Raw genomic sequence first — 14,669 nt, 5'->3', positions numbered from 1 at the left:
CCATGGGAATGCTGAAATGGCTGTAAGTGTGGGAAAAAATCATAAGTCACTTATTTCAGGGCCACTGTAACTTTAAACAGTCACTTAATGAATGATTGTTAAGTCAAGGACTACCCGTAATCAATAGGGTTTTGGAAAGAGTTCATGAAATTTGCAAAGTCCTAGTAAGCCCAGCCACAGTCTGAGGTTAGAGCAGGGCTGTCAAACACGCGGCCCATGGACCAGATGCGTCACATGCTGCCATGCCCATGCACAGTTTAGCAAATGGGGGGGGGGACTCCCAATACGTCACATGACACCACCATGATGACACAAGTTTGACACCCCTGATCTAGAGAGTCTTGGTTGCCTTACTCTTGATCCACTCATATTAGGCTTTTTTTAAAAAAAAATCTAGAGCATTTTTAACTAATAGAAATTGATTACATTAAATATTAAAATAAATAGAAAAATGTTCCATGCTTGCATAATGCTTCATTGGATGTTCTTGTCAGTGGAGTTACTTGGGTTTCTTACATGTGGATTGTATCCAAGAAAAGGAAGAGATTTCCTGGTGCAAATCAATACTTCATGGATTGTTAAAGGTTTTTTTCCCATTGGAACTATTTGGAAGGCACATTTTTGTGCTTGTTTATAGAAGAGTATCAGAGTGAGAACCAATATAGTTTTGTTCTGTGAAGAAATAAAAGGTTTTTTAAAATGAAATGAACTCTTTGATTGTGAAGAGACTTAGAAATATGGGCTTATTTATTTTATTATTTATTATTATTTACTGTGCTTCTAGACCGCCCCCTCTCCCAAAAGGGACTCGGGGCGGTGTACAGTCCATGCAAAGAATACATCACAATATAATAAATAGGAAAATTAAATATGTACAGTTAAATATGGAGGAGGTTAAAAATAGAGTTAAAAAGAACTGTACAGTTAGCCAGTATATATAAATATAATTTTAAAACCCCTACAAATAACACACAAATTAAATTAAAAAACAATACCCCTAAAATAACCAGTTAATAATACGTCTACCAGGAGGTAACAGTTGTAATTATGCCAGGCCCGCTAATCGGAACAGGTGAGTCTTCAATTTTTGCCGGAAGGAGCGGAAGTCAGTGGTGGTTCTGATGTCGGGGGGGAGGTCATTCCAGAGGGTTGGGCCCATCACAGAGAAGGCCCTACTCCTTGGTGTCGCCCGCTGGCATTGCCTAGTGGACGGCACCAGGAGAAGCCCCTCCCTGTGTGAGCGAATTGGCCGCAGGGATGTGTGTGGGAGGATGCGATCCCGCAAGTAACTAGGTCCTGTGCCATGGAGCGCTTTAAAGATGGTAATCAGGACCTTGAAACGCACCCGAAAAACCACAGGTAGCCAGTGCAGCTCGCGCAGGAGAGGTGTTACGTGGGAGTACCTAGTACTCCCCATCACAGCCCGCGCGGCTGCGTTCTGAACTAACTGCAGTCTCCGGGCACGTCCCAAGGGCAGCCCCATGTAGAGAGCATTGCAGTAGTCCAGGCGGGACGTCACCAGCGCATGAGTGACCGTGCGCAGCGCATCCTGGTCCAGTAGGGGGCGCAATTGGCGCACCAGGCGAACCTGGTGGAACGCCCCCCTTGCCACGGCTGCCACATGGTCATCCATTGACAGCCGGGCATCAAGGAGGACACCCAAATTGCGCGCCCGTTCCACAGGGGGCAATTGTTCGCCCCCTATGGCCAGCGATGGGATCAGCTGGCTTGTAATTAAAGCTCAGACAAATGGAAAAAAATAGCAAAGTAGAGACTTGCGATTAGAATTTTTTTTTAAAAAAAATCTTTCTCAGGACATTTGTATTTCCTTTTGCAGTATATACATAAGGACTATGTACAGAGGCCTACTAACTTCCAAGTGAATAGAATTGTATAAGTCAAAGTTAATGCTTAGTGACTTACATTACTTTTATTTATTTTTTGAAGCCAAAAAACCAATCAAATAAGACAAAAATATGAAACTAAATTTCAATTATATTTTATAAAGGGAAACAATGCTTATTCTTCCCTTTCCAAAACCTCCAATAAAATTGGGGACATTTTTTTGTGGATAAATTGCAAAAAGTAACAAAAGTTTAGTACTATTTCATTACTTTGTGGATGGGGCTGGACTGCTTCAGACTTATCCAGTGACTAATCTAAGGGTTTTCCTGGGTTTGCAACACCTGCCCAAGGAGCAGGTGACCATCGTGGCCAGGAGGGCCTTTGCACAACTAGGAGTTGTGTGGCGGTTATGCCCATTCTTGAACCAACATGCCATTCCCACAGTCATCCATACCCTAGTGACTAGTCACTTCCCTTCTAAACTATTGTAATGCACGCTACATGGAATTGCCGTTGAAGAGTAACTGGAAGCTTCCATTGGTTTGGAATACATGGGTCCAAAAGGTTTTGTGCAAGTCTATGCTGCCAATCTGCTTCTGTATAAATGCAAGGTTCTGGTTATCACCTTTAAAACCCTACGTCACTTGGGAACAGGCCATTTAAAGGATCACCTCTCCCCATTATGTCCACCTACTCACCAGGCCTGGAAGGCAAGGAATGTTAAGGATCTTATCAATAGAATTGTACATCTGGTTGAACCACAAAAACAGCCTTCTAAGTGGTGGCCCCTTCTCTATGGAACCACACTGCGGCCAAGTTATGATGGCCCATACCCTGTTATGGTAAGGCCCTAAAAACATATTTGTGTCAGTGGGCCTGGGGACCCCAAGTGATTAATTTGATTGTGTTACTGTTGCCATGGATGGAAGAGATGGGATTTTTGGTTCATTTGTTGAGTTGGGCAGCTATAGAAATGGAATGGAGGGAGGGAAGGAAAATTTATCTTGCAATTTTCAATGTTGTAAGCCTCCTAGGGTCACCATGTATGAGTTGGCTGGCCATACAAATTTGTTTAGTAAAGAAATATACGTAAAGTAAATACAAGTAAGCAAAGTAAGTAAAATTAAATTTAACTTTTTGTTGCTGAAATTATACCATTATATTTTGTTTGGGAGGGGGGGGGGGAAGTATGTAACTGATACAGCATAAAGCAAAAATTGCTAGAAAAAAATTAACTCTGGAGCCAAACTAGGCTAATTTTGAATTGCCAAAATGTTATAAAAGTGAATTTTGCAGATGACCTTCAGGCTTAAGCATATGGACAGAAATCAAATGAACTGAGACTTGGACAGTAGAAATGTGATCTTCTGGGAGTTGTAGTTTGAACTTTCAGCAGCCTTTAATATAACTTACCACGGTCTCATTTTGTACTCCTGCTATGGTTAGAAGATAGGACTACTCCTCTGATGAAGCTCTGCTCCTTCCAGAGTTGGTGATTATGACAGGAGGGGCTCCCACTTTTTTAACGTGGGAGGCCCTAGGTTTGACTCCTCTGTCTTCTGTTTAATATCTACAATAAACTGCTGCTGGGAAAGGCAGGTTGTTGGTGTGGGGTCAGTTTTAATTAATATGCTGAAAATAGTGTTTATATTGTCACGAAGCCAATCAGGCCATAAAGTACTCCACCCACCACCTTGACGAAGAAGCTGGGAGACTAGAGGCACTAGAAGATGACTTTGTCTAGGCCACCAAAATGTCAAGAGCTGGCCCTAGTTCTGGATATGGAAGCCTGAAGGTTATCATATAATAAAATTATGTATATGTAATGTTCACGTTAGGGTGGTGTGATGCATCTGTTTTTGGAGGGACAGCATTACAAAATTTTAAGAGCAGCTACCCCCGTGAAGGGGAAACCCATGTCATGTGTGCCACAGGTGGCACGCAGAGCCATTTCTTAGGGCACGCAAGGTGTTGCACTGTCAGCTCCAGCGTGCATGCGTGCGCTGGCCAGATAATTTTGGCCTTCAGTTTCGGCCATGTTTTGCCCTCCGGAGGCTTCTTCCTCCCTCCCAATTGGAAACAAGGCAGCTGTCAAAGCAAGGGAGCACGCCCCACGTGGCTTGTTCAAATAGAAGAAGAATTAACAGGAGGGGAGGATTCGTTGGAGAAGCCAACGGACAAGCCAACGGCACATGCTGCTCTCTCCTCTGACAGCTGCCTTGTTTCCAATGAAGGGGGTGGGGAATCCATGCAATTTCCTACCTCTGCATGGATTCCCTGCCCTCCCTCTGTGCACGTGCCAGCCAAAACCTCCCGGAAGGCTTCTGCTGGCAGGCGAGCAAGGAGGAGGGATAGGCCAGGGGAGGGACCCTTCTGGTACCAGGCACCCGGAAGCCCCAGTACGGGAAGGCACGCTAAATTCTTTCAAATGGAACGTGCATACCAGACAGAATTGGCTGAAACCCACCTCTGATATGGGTTCTAATTCAGTCATTAAACTCACAGCAGCTTCAATTCTCTGTCAGCCCACAGGGTGTTTATTGTGGGGAAAATGAAAGGCGGGAGGGATCTCTGTGGAGGAAAAGTGAGATATAAATCATATTTTTCTCTCTGTGCATCCAAAGTACTGTTAAAGAGTAAGAAAATCATACCTGAGGTAAACAGAAAATTTCCAGACAGTACATTTGAGAACTGGAAATTATCTATTATTAAAAATACCCAAACATTAAGTTGCAATGCAATTCTGTGGTGTTTTTAGTTACATATTTATATATCCATTGCTCAGCCTGAGGCCTTATTTTATTTATGAAAGTGATAAAAGAAGACAGAAAGAAAACAAAGCTTTCAGTGCACAGCATACTATGCAATTTCATTTTTATCTGGAGGGGGGGGACTTTAGGCCGCAGCATGCCAATACAACTGAGAAGTTCACATTTTCTTTGGAGAAAAGAATAGTCAAAACAACAAGCTGTCTGGCCTAATTCACAGATGTTTCTGGCGCTTTGTGGTTGTAGTGCACATCTGGACTAAGATGTAAATCCCCAGTCAAATTTGTTACTCTGGGTTGTTTAGACAGCCTGCAGCGAAGTAATTTGCCCCAAACCAGGAACTCTCATCCTCCTCTAGAGTGTATCTCTGTAGTAGAGTATCAAATATTAAGCCAGATACCACAAAACAGACAGTTTTGGACCACCTACATCTGGCATGTGGAGGAAACCTCAGAAATCTTGTGGTGGCTTGAATTGCAGGCTGTGACCTCGATAGTATGAGAGTGGTTTCCTGCCCTTTGAAAGCATTCTTAGAAAGTAGGGATAAACAAATCATGAGCCTTGATTTGGACAACTTAATGGAGCAAGTGTTGATCTTTCACCTCTGACATTAGTGCAAGTGTCAGGCCCCGTGTTTATTTTTATTCAGGTAGAGGGCAATCTTCACAAACACACCCAGAAGATTTAGTACAGCAAGTGGTGTGTCAGTGCAAAAAAGACAGGGGAGAAAGACGTATTTTTATACCTTCTGACAGAGAGGAAGAATTTTGCCAAAAGGAAGTGAACAATGAAGAGTAAAAGGAGCATATTTCACCCACATAAACACATAGAGACATAGACACGTATCTAAGTACAAAGGTTTGGGAAACAAGTGGCAGAGAAACCAGATGTTTGAGGAAAAAGAAAATGCTGTGGTTTAATATTTTTCTTTTGTGCCTCTGTAAAATACTAACATAAAGGGTATTTTGAGAGTCAGGCCCAGTGGTGGGTTGCAGGCGGTATGCCCCGGAGCATATCGGAGCCTGCCTGGAGCACCGGGTACCGTTCCGGTACGGTGCTCCAGAGGGCCCACCCGCCCGCGTTCCTTACCTGTCTTTAAACCCTTCGGCGCTTGCACACATGCATAGTGCGTACAGCACCTGCACGATGCTCCGCCAAGCAGCTGGAGCATCGCGGAGGCTTGCAGAGGCATCGCTATAAGATAAGAAGCCCAGAACCAACCACTGGTCTGGCCTCATAGACAATTTATTATATAAATTAGATTAAATTTTGAATTGGATGCCATGATCATCTAAATTCATCCCTAGTCATTTGATGCCTGACCTTTGAGCATTCTGAGTTCAGTAATATCTTCTGAAAAGCATATTAATCAATAAAATTAATAAAATACAATGAGATTATCCTATGGGCCTGACTTTTGGAACATTTGTACTACTAAGGGCCACTTTGCTTTAAAAACATTAAGCTATAAACCAGGACACTGGGAGTTCTAGTCCCACTTTAGGCCCAAAGCCAGCTGGATGACAGGGCCAGTCAATCTGTCTCAATCCTAGGAAGGAGGCAATGGCAAATCATTTCTGAAATCCTGTCAATAAAACTGTGACAATTGAGCAATTGAGGGAGAAAGAAACAGAAAGATACACTACTATTATTACTACTAAACACTATTAAGCTTTATTATGAATGTTTTAAATAAGGTTCTTTAGAACATGTGAAAAAACACATTAAATGCTTATTTTGAAAAGGCTGTATCTTTTTCCAGGCTTTGCAATTACTTTAAAATCTAGCCTCAATTTAACTGCATATGCATACCCACATTGCTTTAAGTATGGTATAGTGATAAATGCAATATGGTTATTTTGTATTAGTCTTCTTTTGCAGGTCATATTGAATAGATGCCTAATTGCTTCTTTATAATACTTGAGAAACTCACAATAAGGCTGACTGACATGATAGGACAATTTCACTAGTGTCAAGTGGCTCTTAACTGCCTTTATCAGAATGATGAAATCAGTAATGTCACCCTGCAAACTCTGCCTCTTTTGGATATGCATGCGATTTCACAACACACAAAAAATGTATTTAATTGCATTGTTACACAACAATGCTGCTGATAGATCTAACCCTTCGTCTACTCTCCTTTGCAGATACCACAGAACAATGTTGTGTCACTCTAAAGCAGAGGCAGTTGGTGAGAATTAATGGAGTGGAAGCATAAGGCTCTTCTTGCAATTTTTTTTCTGTGTAACAATAAATTGGCTTTGGATATCTCACACTTGCTTGTAAATTGACCATTACTTGTTTACATTGTCCACCTTGCTGCCTGGAAATCTCTAACTACCAAGGAAATCCTACCAATTGACTGAAAAGAGAGGAATGGAACTTTTCTGTTCCAGACATAAAGTAACTGAGCTTCAGTAAGTCAAAATCTATGGCTATGGAGGGATCCCAAGTTGCTGATACCATTCAGATGTGTAAGTCATCAACATGCCTGGGATGATAGGTGTAGCATGCTAATATGGTAACGGCTGAGCTATATATTTATAGTCCAAAATAAATCACCTAGATAAGGCTAGCCACCATTTTTATTGGTGTCCAGAAGTAAATCAAGATGAAACTACAAGTGGGCATTTTGCTTTGTAGCATGCTCACTTTCTCTTCTTTAAAGTAAAATAATTTGTGAAAACAAAGATACTGGCTGATGCTGTGGAAAGTATCTGTGAGGACACCGATATTCATAATTGCCGTGTTAGGGACTCCGTATATAAAATAGTCCTTATATTCCATAGAAGTTACTTATAGTGTCTATACATTTTATTATGCACAGTAAGTTAACTTGTATACACAGTTTAAAACTTTAACCATTTTATTTTTCAGTTGCTTATGTGTAGAGGTTCTTTGGTCTTGCAATTTTCATCTGCCAAAGTATGTTTTTTCACTGAAAGTAATTTAAAAAGTAGCATAAATACTTCTGTAGGAATAAAATTTCTCCTGCTATTTGCTGCCTTTTGTTTTGTTTTGTTCTGTTCTGGTTTGCTATTCTTTGCTTTGTTTTGAATCAGAAAGATTCACTTTTAAATATAAATCCTTAGGCATAATGTGGAAGAGGTGGGATAGAAAAGAATGCCACTGCCACCAGTATGAAATAAAGTACACAGTAAATATACACAAACAATGATTACAAGCTGATGGAACCTACAGGTGTCTCACCTCTATCATTCAGTAGTTTTACTTTGAGAGGGAAGGTGAGAACAAAGATATAAAAGAATCTGAACCTATGACTTTCTCTCAAATAATTGTTCATTAGGAGACAGCTGCTAAAATCATTTGCGTCATTCTTTGCCTTCATTAGTCCTAGAGCTTTCAGACTGAGGCAGTGCTCTTGTCCTGACAAAACACAGGAAAGATCATAATGCTTTGAACCTTTAAGCAGAACAAAAGAGAGAAAACAGCCATTTGACCAACCTCTGATGGCTTTTCTCCAAGGTCAGTTCTGTCAAACACTGGAACTAATGTAGTTCAGACCATTGGTGACAGGAATGCTTCTATCTAATTCTCACATATAACCTTTTCCCTTTTTTAATGATTTTGTTGAATAAAGAATGTCAAATATATGATACAACCTTGCAGACAAAATATATTAAGTGAAATCTCTCAATGTAGCCTTAGGCAGGTTGGGCATTGCACAATCTAATTCCAGATGTTGTTATTCTTTTTCCATTGAACAATGAATAGGTCACACTTTGTACATGGGGTAGCCTCAGAATTTTAATGAGAAATTAAAATAATGAGAAATGTGGTTATTTTTAAAATAGCTTATTGTTTTGGTGGAATAAAATAAACAGAATAAGGTTATAATCAAATCATTCCTCTACACATTCAAGGACAGTCTACCCTTGTTTCTCTGCCTACAGTATATTGGGCCTTATGCCTCTTCACATTATCTAAGACTGTCTCCATGAGAGGGAGCTTGTTTAGATCAATATCCCCTTTGCATGCACACTTCCTACATTTCTATGTCCACAGAGCTCCTTCACCTGTTTCCCATGTAGACATGAATATAATCTTTTCCACCAGACATATCAGTGGGAGAGTATCAGTGAGAGAGCAATTGGCTAAATACCCATGCCTTGCATGAGTGGAGTGTGTTATCTGAATCCTATCACTTTGCTAAAATTAACCATTCTTATAAGCCATGATTATTCTCATTAATCATAGTTTGCTCAAATGTATATCTATTTAGTAATTATTAATACTAAGAAAAGAGAATTCTTATTTGGGGGCAGGGGGGGATTTACTTCTATAAAAGTAGAACTGTTCAGAAAACATTAACCTTCATCCATTGATACAAATTGATTTGTTATAACTCCCCTTTGTTTTCAGGAGAACTAACTTTCTGTTCTTCAGTATATTTATCCCATTCAATGGCATCCATAGTAAATCACAATAACAACCTAGGCACGGTGGTGTCAATACACAAGTACTGTTCTTATGCATTTGCATCCTCCTAGCTGAATCAAGTGTGTAAAGGGTACAATTTGCACTACATGATCACACTTTTTAAATTATTTATTCCTACCCCAGAGCAACCGCAATCCGAATGTAAAAATTGGAATTATTAGATAATTAAACTATTTAACCCAACTTTTAATCAAAAATACTCAGGTAGCTATTTAGCTGATCCTGGACACAAAGAACACCCTGCCTTTAGTCTTATAAAATTGGAAATGGATAAGAGTTTTTAAAGTTAAAATGTTATTTCAATGATCCATAAACCCTCAATGTTCTCCTTACCTTAACTCGGTATGGCATTCTGTTGGAATAAACTGCCAGTAGGAAAAAAATATATTAAAGGTTAATATGGTTTTATTTTTCTGCTCAGTAAGTGTTTTTTTACACTGGAATAAAGGAAATGAGAATATCTTTCCTTGTCACGGTTTATTAATCTGAAAAATTAATCCTGATAATTCAGATTTGGAATCTCAGATTTTTTTAGCATGAATATAGAAAGTAATATGAAAAAAGAAGTGCACTTTATGGCATTAGTAAATATTCTGACAGTCATTATAAGTGGGTATATCAATCTTGTACACATACTTAATACATTTGCCACTAGAGGGGGCTAATATTTAGATCAGATCAAAGTTCTAATATTAAGCTCATCAACACGAGCAAGGTCAAATAGAAAAAAAATGTTATTTATTTGGGAGTTCTGACAATCAAGATAGTATTATTACTATCTTATGTAGTATTATTCCCAATACTACAGAATACTCAAAGCATTCCAATAAAGAAGGATGGAAAATGTGAAGTTGCTATATTAAAAGAGTTTGATTTTAAATTTATCTTACATTGTCACATGAAATTTGTGCATATGTATGCCATATCAAACAACTGCATTAACTAATTCTCAGATGAGAGGTTAGACTAAATGATTCTTGTAGTCCCTTCCAACTTAATAATTCTACAATTCTGTAATAAGAAAAGCATTTGATATCTTTTTCAGTACAGATGCCCAGAACATAACATTCTTCTGTTTTCAGTTGCATCAGTAGGAACTAACTTCACTCCGTTTTTTGCAAGGCAATAATTGCCCAAGATACCTTGATTTTTAAGCATTAATTTTTGATAAATATGCATCAAGTGTGGATGACACCCAAGTTTTAAACATATGAACTGATAAGACACAAAGTACTTTCCCCCTCTGTTTCAGCGAATACTTGTTTTGTTCTTACAAAAAGTTTTTTAAAAGTGCCTGGATAAAATGGGATCAGTACAAACCCCTCATTCTGGTTAACACAACTCTCATGTACTTGTGTAACAAGACTTGGATGAAAATTTACATCAGTCAAATGACTTTCCATAATTCAAACAAGTGTGCTCACGTCATTCTGCAAATTTCACCTTTTACACACTTGATTCAATCAGCAGGGTACAAATACACCAGGACAGCAGCATCTGTGTAATGATATCACCTTGCCCAGGTCATCATTGTTGTTTGTTATGGATGCCATTGAAGGGGGTAAGCATATTTAAGAACACAAAGTTAGTTCCCCTGAAAACAACGGGATTTGCAACATCGTATCAATGGATGAAGACTAAGATTTTCTGAATGGTGCTACTTCTATAGAAATAAGTTTCCCTCCCAAAATGAGTATTTTCTTTTCTTAGTATTAATAATTACTAATTAGATACTCATTTGAGTAAGCTATGAAAAAATCACAATCGTGGCTAATTCCTGTAGCTCACTCCTTAGCTTAGAAGAGAAAGAAAGAAAGAAAGAAAGAAAGAAAGAAAGAAAGAAAGAAAGAAAGAAAGAAAGAAAAGAAGCAAGCAGTACGACATTGTTAATGAATAGGTAAAAATACGGAGGGAAATGTCCAAAATGTTCTAGTTAAAATTGTGCCTTATATAATGGGTATGGATAAAAAATAATGTATGCATTTAAATGAATATTCTCACGTTATATCTGCCAAATATTGGAGATAGTTCTGACAGGCAATGACCTACTTAAGAAATACTTCTGGTCTGGTTACTTTGTCACATTCCGGAATCCTGACTTTGATAGCATGGGTCTATATTAGATTTCCCCATCTTGGTGCCTTTCAGATGCATTAGACTACATGTCCAATGAATTGTTGCCAGAACCACGTTTTCTGGAGCTTTGATAAAATATAGTTCAAATATGTTCCATTTGCTAGCTGTGAACTCAAGGCATTGTCCTTATTACACTTCTGAAAGTTGAAGAAGTTGAAAGTCTTTCTTTTGCCTCATGATTTGAGATGTGATGTCTATGACATTATTTTGAAGGAAAAATGTTTGGAGTTCAACTATTGTTTAATTACTGCATGTATGATTCTCATTATGGGGAGATGTCGTTTGTTTAATTCAACTGTGTTTCTGCAATAGAGTCTGTGAATCTACCTCACAGAGAGAGGTTGTTCTACCACATAAGTGTGTAGGTTGATTAGTGAAAACTTAAACCTGCACTATCAATATACTACTAAAACTCTCATTATGTTCATCTGTTTGTACCCTCAAGTTAACTCAAATAAGGTAATAATATCAACTGACCTTGATAGCACTATAAAGAATGTTATTGTTCCTAAGCACATAAAACCAGCCATAAAATTGCAATCTCCTGTATGTATGCATGCATGCACGCGCGCACGCGCGCACACACACACACACACACAAACACACAAACACACACACACACACACACACACACACACACACATATATATATATATATATATATTGTATTTGTACTGATAAATAAATAAAGGGAGACTAGTATAGATCTATTTCGAGCTAATTAGCTCTCATCAGCTAGCCATACCCTTACAGGGATTTGAATCTGGGCTGTATTATATCTTAAATCCCAGTAAGGGCATGGCTAGCCGATGAGAGCTAATTAGCTCGAAATAGATCTATACTAGTCTCTCTTTATTTATTTATCAGTACAAATACAACACAAATATAAAAAGGCAACATTAAAAAAAAATGGTTTTCTGCCTGCATGGTCTCCTGTGATGAGCCGAAGGACAGAAAGAGAGAGTAGTGACCTTCCTCCCATATTTAGGCATACCAAGGGTTGTAACACACATACATACATACATACATACATACATACATACATACATATATGTCTACTCCTTTAGTGTCTTTCATTAAAGAAAGCAAGAACACCAATCACCCAACTATCTCAAAATGTATGGAAAACAAGTACAAAATTGAAAGATCAGAAGATAAATTATTAGGGAGATTAATGCTTTTCAGCTTTGGATCCAGAAAGCATGATCTCTTGTTGACATTCTACAACGTGACCATGTGATCCTTCTGAGAAATTATTTAGCACTCTGGGCTAATTCTGGCACTGAACGACAAAGAGGTCTGCAGGCAGGGAGATGCTGAAAGATCGGCATCAATCAAGTTAATAGTGATGCTATTGCTGCAGCCCCCGGTGCTGCCAAAAACATCTCCAAAGCTGAAGATGATGAGACTGTGAGATGCTCTGATAATGACTGATGTTTGCAATGCAACTCCACAGCTTTGGAAAAACTGAATTATTATTTAGACTGTTTCATTCCTTTCCACCCCCACCCCCTTTTTCAGGTGAGACTGTACTTGAACAAAGATATTGGATGTTTAGTAATCAAAGAAAAATATACAGCAGATTGACAGGATGAATAACAATATTGCATAGTAATATGTCCATATCAGGATGAGCAAAAGCAGCTATTTTTCAATATAAAACATGTTCCCTAGTGGAAGGATATGAGTCAGGTATGAGAAGAGTTATAAGAGGAGGTTGGTCGAATACTGTGAGTAGGGAAGCTCTTTGGTAGTATGTTTGCATTGAAACCAATTTCTCTAACAAATGTTCATGACCTTTAATGTCTCCGTAATACAGAACAAGTTTATCTTTGCTGAGTTCCACCTGGAAAAGAATACACATGTTGAATTTCTTTCCTGTGGAAATGTCAAACACAAATGCACTTATACAAAAAAAAATGGTTAGCAACTTCACTAGGCTAAAGGAATTCTGTTATTCATGAGAAGAGATCAGGGATGAAAACATATTGCACCCTGCTTTTTAAAAAGTCATACAAACATTAAGGCAAATATGAAGCAAGCAATTAAATTGTCAGATAGTCAGGGATGGCTACATAGTTTCTGCCCAGCTAGTATGTGCCAGCAGAGAAAGCAATAGCAATAGCACTTAGACTTATATACCACTTCACAGTGCTTTACAGCCCTCCCTAAGCTGTTTACAGAGTCAGCATATTGCCCTCCAAAATTTGGGTCCCCATTTTACCCAACCTTGGAAAGCTGAGTCAACCCTGAGCCAGTGAGAATCGAACTGCTGAACTGCTGGCCTGAAGTCAGCAGAAATAGCCTGCAATACTGTATTTTAACCACTGCTGTCACCACGGCTCAGTGGTGTAAATAAGTACACTGTAAGTACTTTGGTTTCAACAATGTCATATATTTTTTTGGACCCAGCAATGAACCTCTGTTGTGATATTGGCCATTTGGAATGAGATCCACACTGAAATCCACAGATTCCCCCGCTTTAATTGTCTAAAAGCTCTGAAGACCCAGTTGTTCTGCCAAACTTTGGGTTGAGATGAACAGAGCCCCTGGTTGATGTGTTTTGTTACATTAAGATATTTAAAATTTAATAGCTGGAGCGGTGAAGGATTGGACGACAAGTAAGAACACACAGTTATAGCTAATTGGTTAAAGAGAGCTGGCCATTGCATGAGGGAGTCTTGCTGTTAGAGTAAAGGGGGAGTTCCCTTGTTTCTCTCCTTTTTGCCCTGTGTGCCCTGTATGCTCTCTGTGATTTACCTGAAAATGTTCCTGCTGGGTTGATTTGTCTGATTATGCTCCCGTTTGCCTCTCTTATTTACTGTAAATATATTTATTTATATAAAATCACAAGTTCTTGTCAGCATCTCTGACTCAATTTGGACACTGGCTGCACAATTCCATGATATGTTACTTTTGTTTCTGCCTTTATATGATGACCTGATTACAGCTTGTTTTAGTTTTTATTGGATTTTTATGATAATATAGTAATATAATGTGAGCTGCCTAGAAACATTTGGAGTTGGCCAGTGCCTAATTTGAAATAAATTGCAAGGACTTGGCAAAAATATGATTGTGCAAATCCACTCTTAATAAAATTCCACAAAGAGCATTTTACTGCAGCTTTTAATTCCCTGCCTCAGTTCTAACAACTCTACAATAATTGAGTTGCCTTTTGAATCTATCTAAGTAGTTGTGCACTACATAATGTACCTCACTTGTCTGTTGGCTATATCTCTACAATAAGATATATAATCCAAACTTCATATAATGCACATGTGCCAATATCGTAGGCTCCATAATAGCTGGAATCGGCCAGATTCTGTACACATGTATTGCTCATGATCCTGCTTCATCCCAAATTACTGTACATTCTGACATGATCATTTATGGCACTTATGGTTCAGTGTCAAACAATAGGTTTTTATGTTCAAATTAAATGAAAGCAGATGTTAATGA

The sequence above is a fragment of the Natrix helvetica genome (assembly GCF_964273705.1).
Source record: "Natrix helvetica genome assembly, chromosome: 2".
NCBI lineage: Eukaryota > Metazoa > Chordata > Lepidosauria > Squamata > Natricidae > Natrix > Natrix helvetica.
This window is presented reverse-complemented; position numbering follows the sequence as displayed.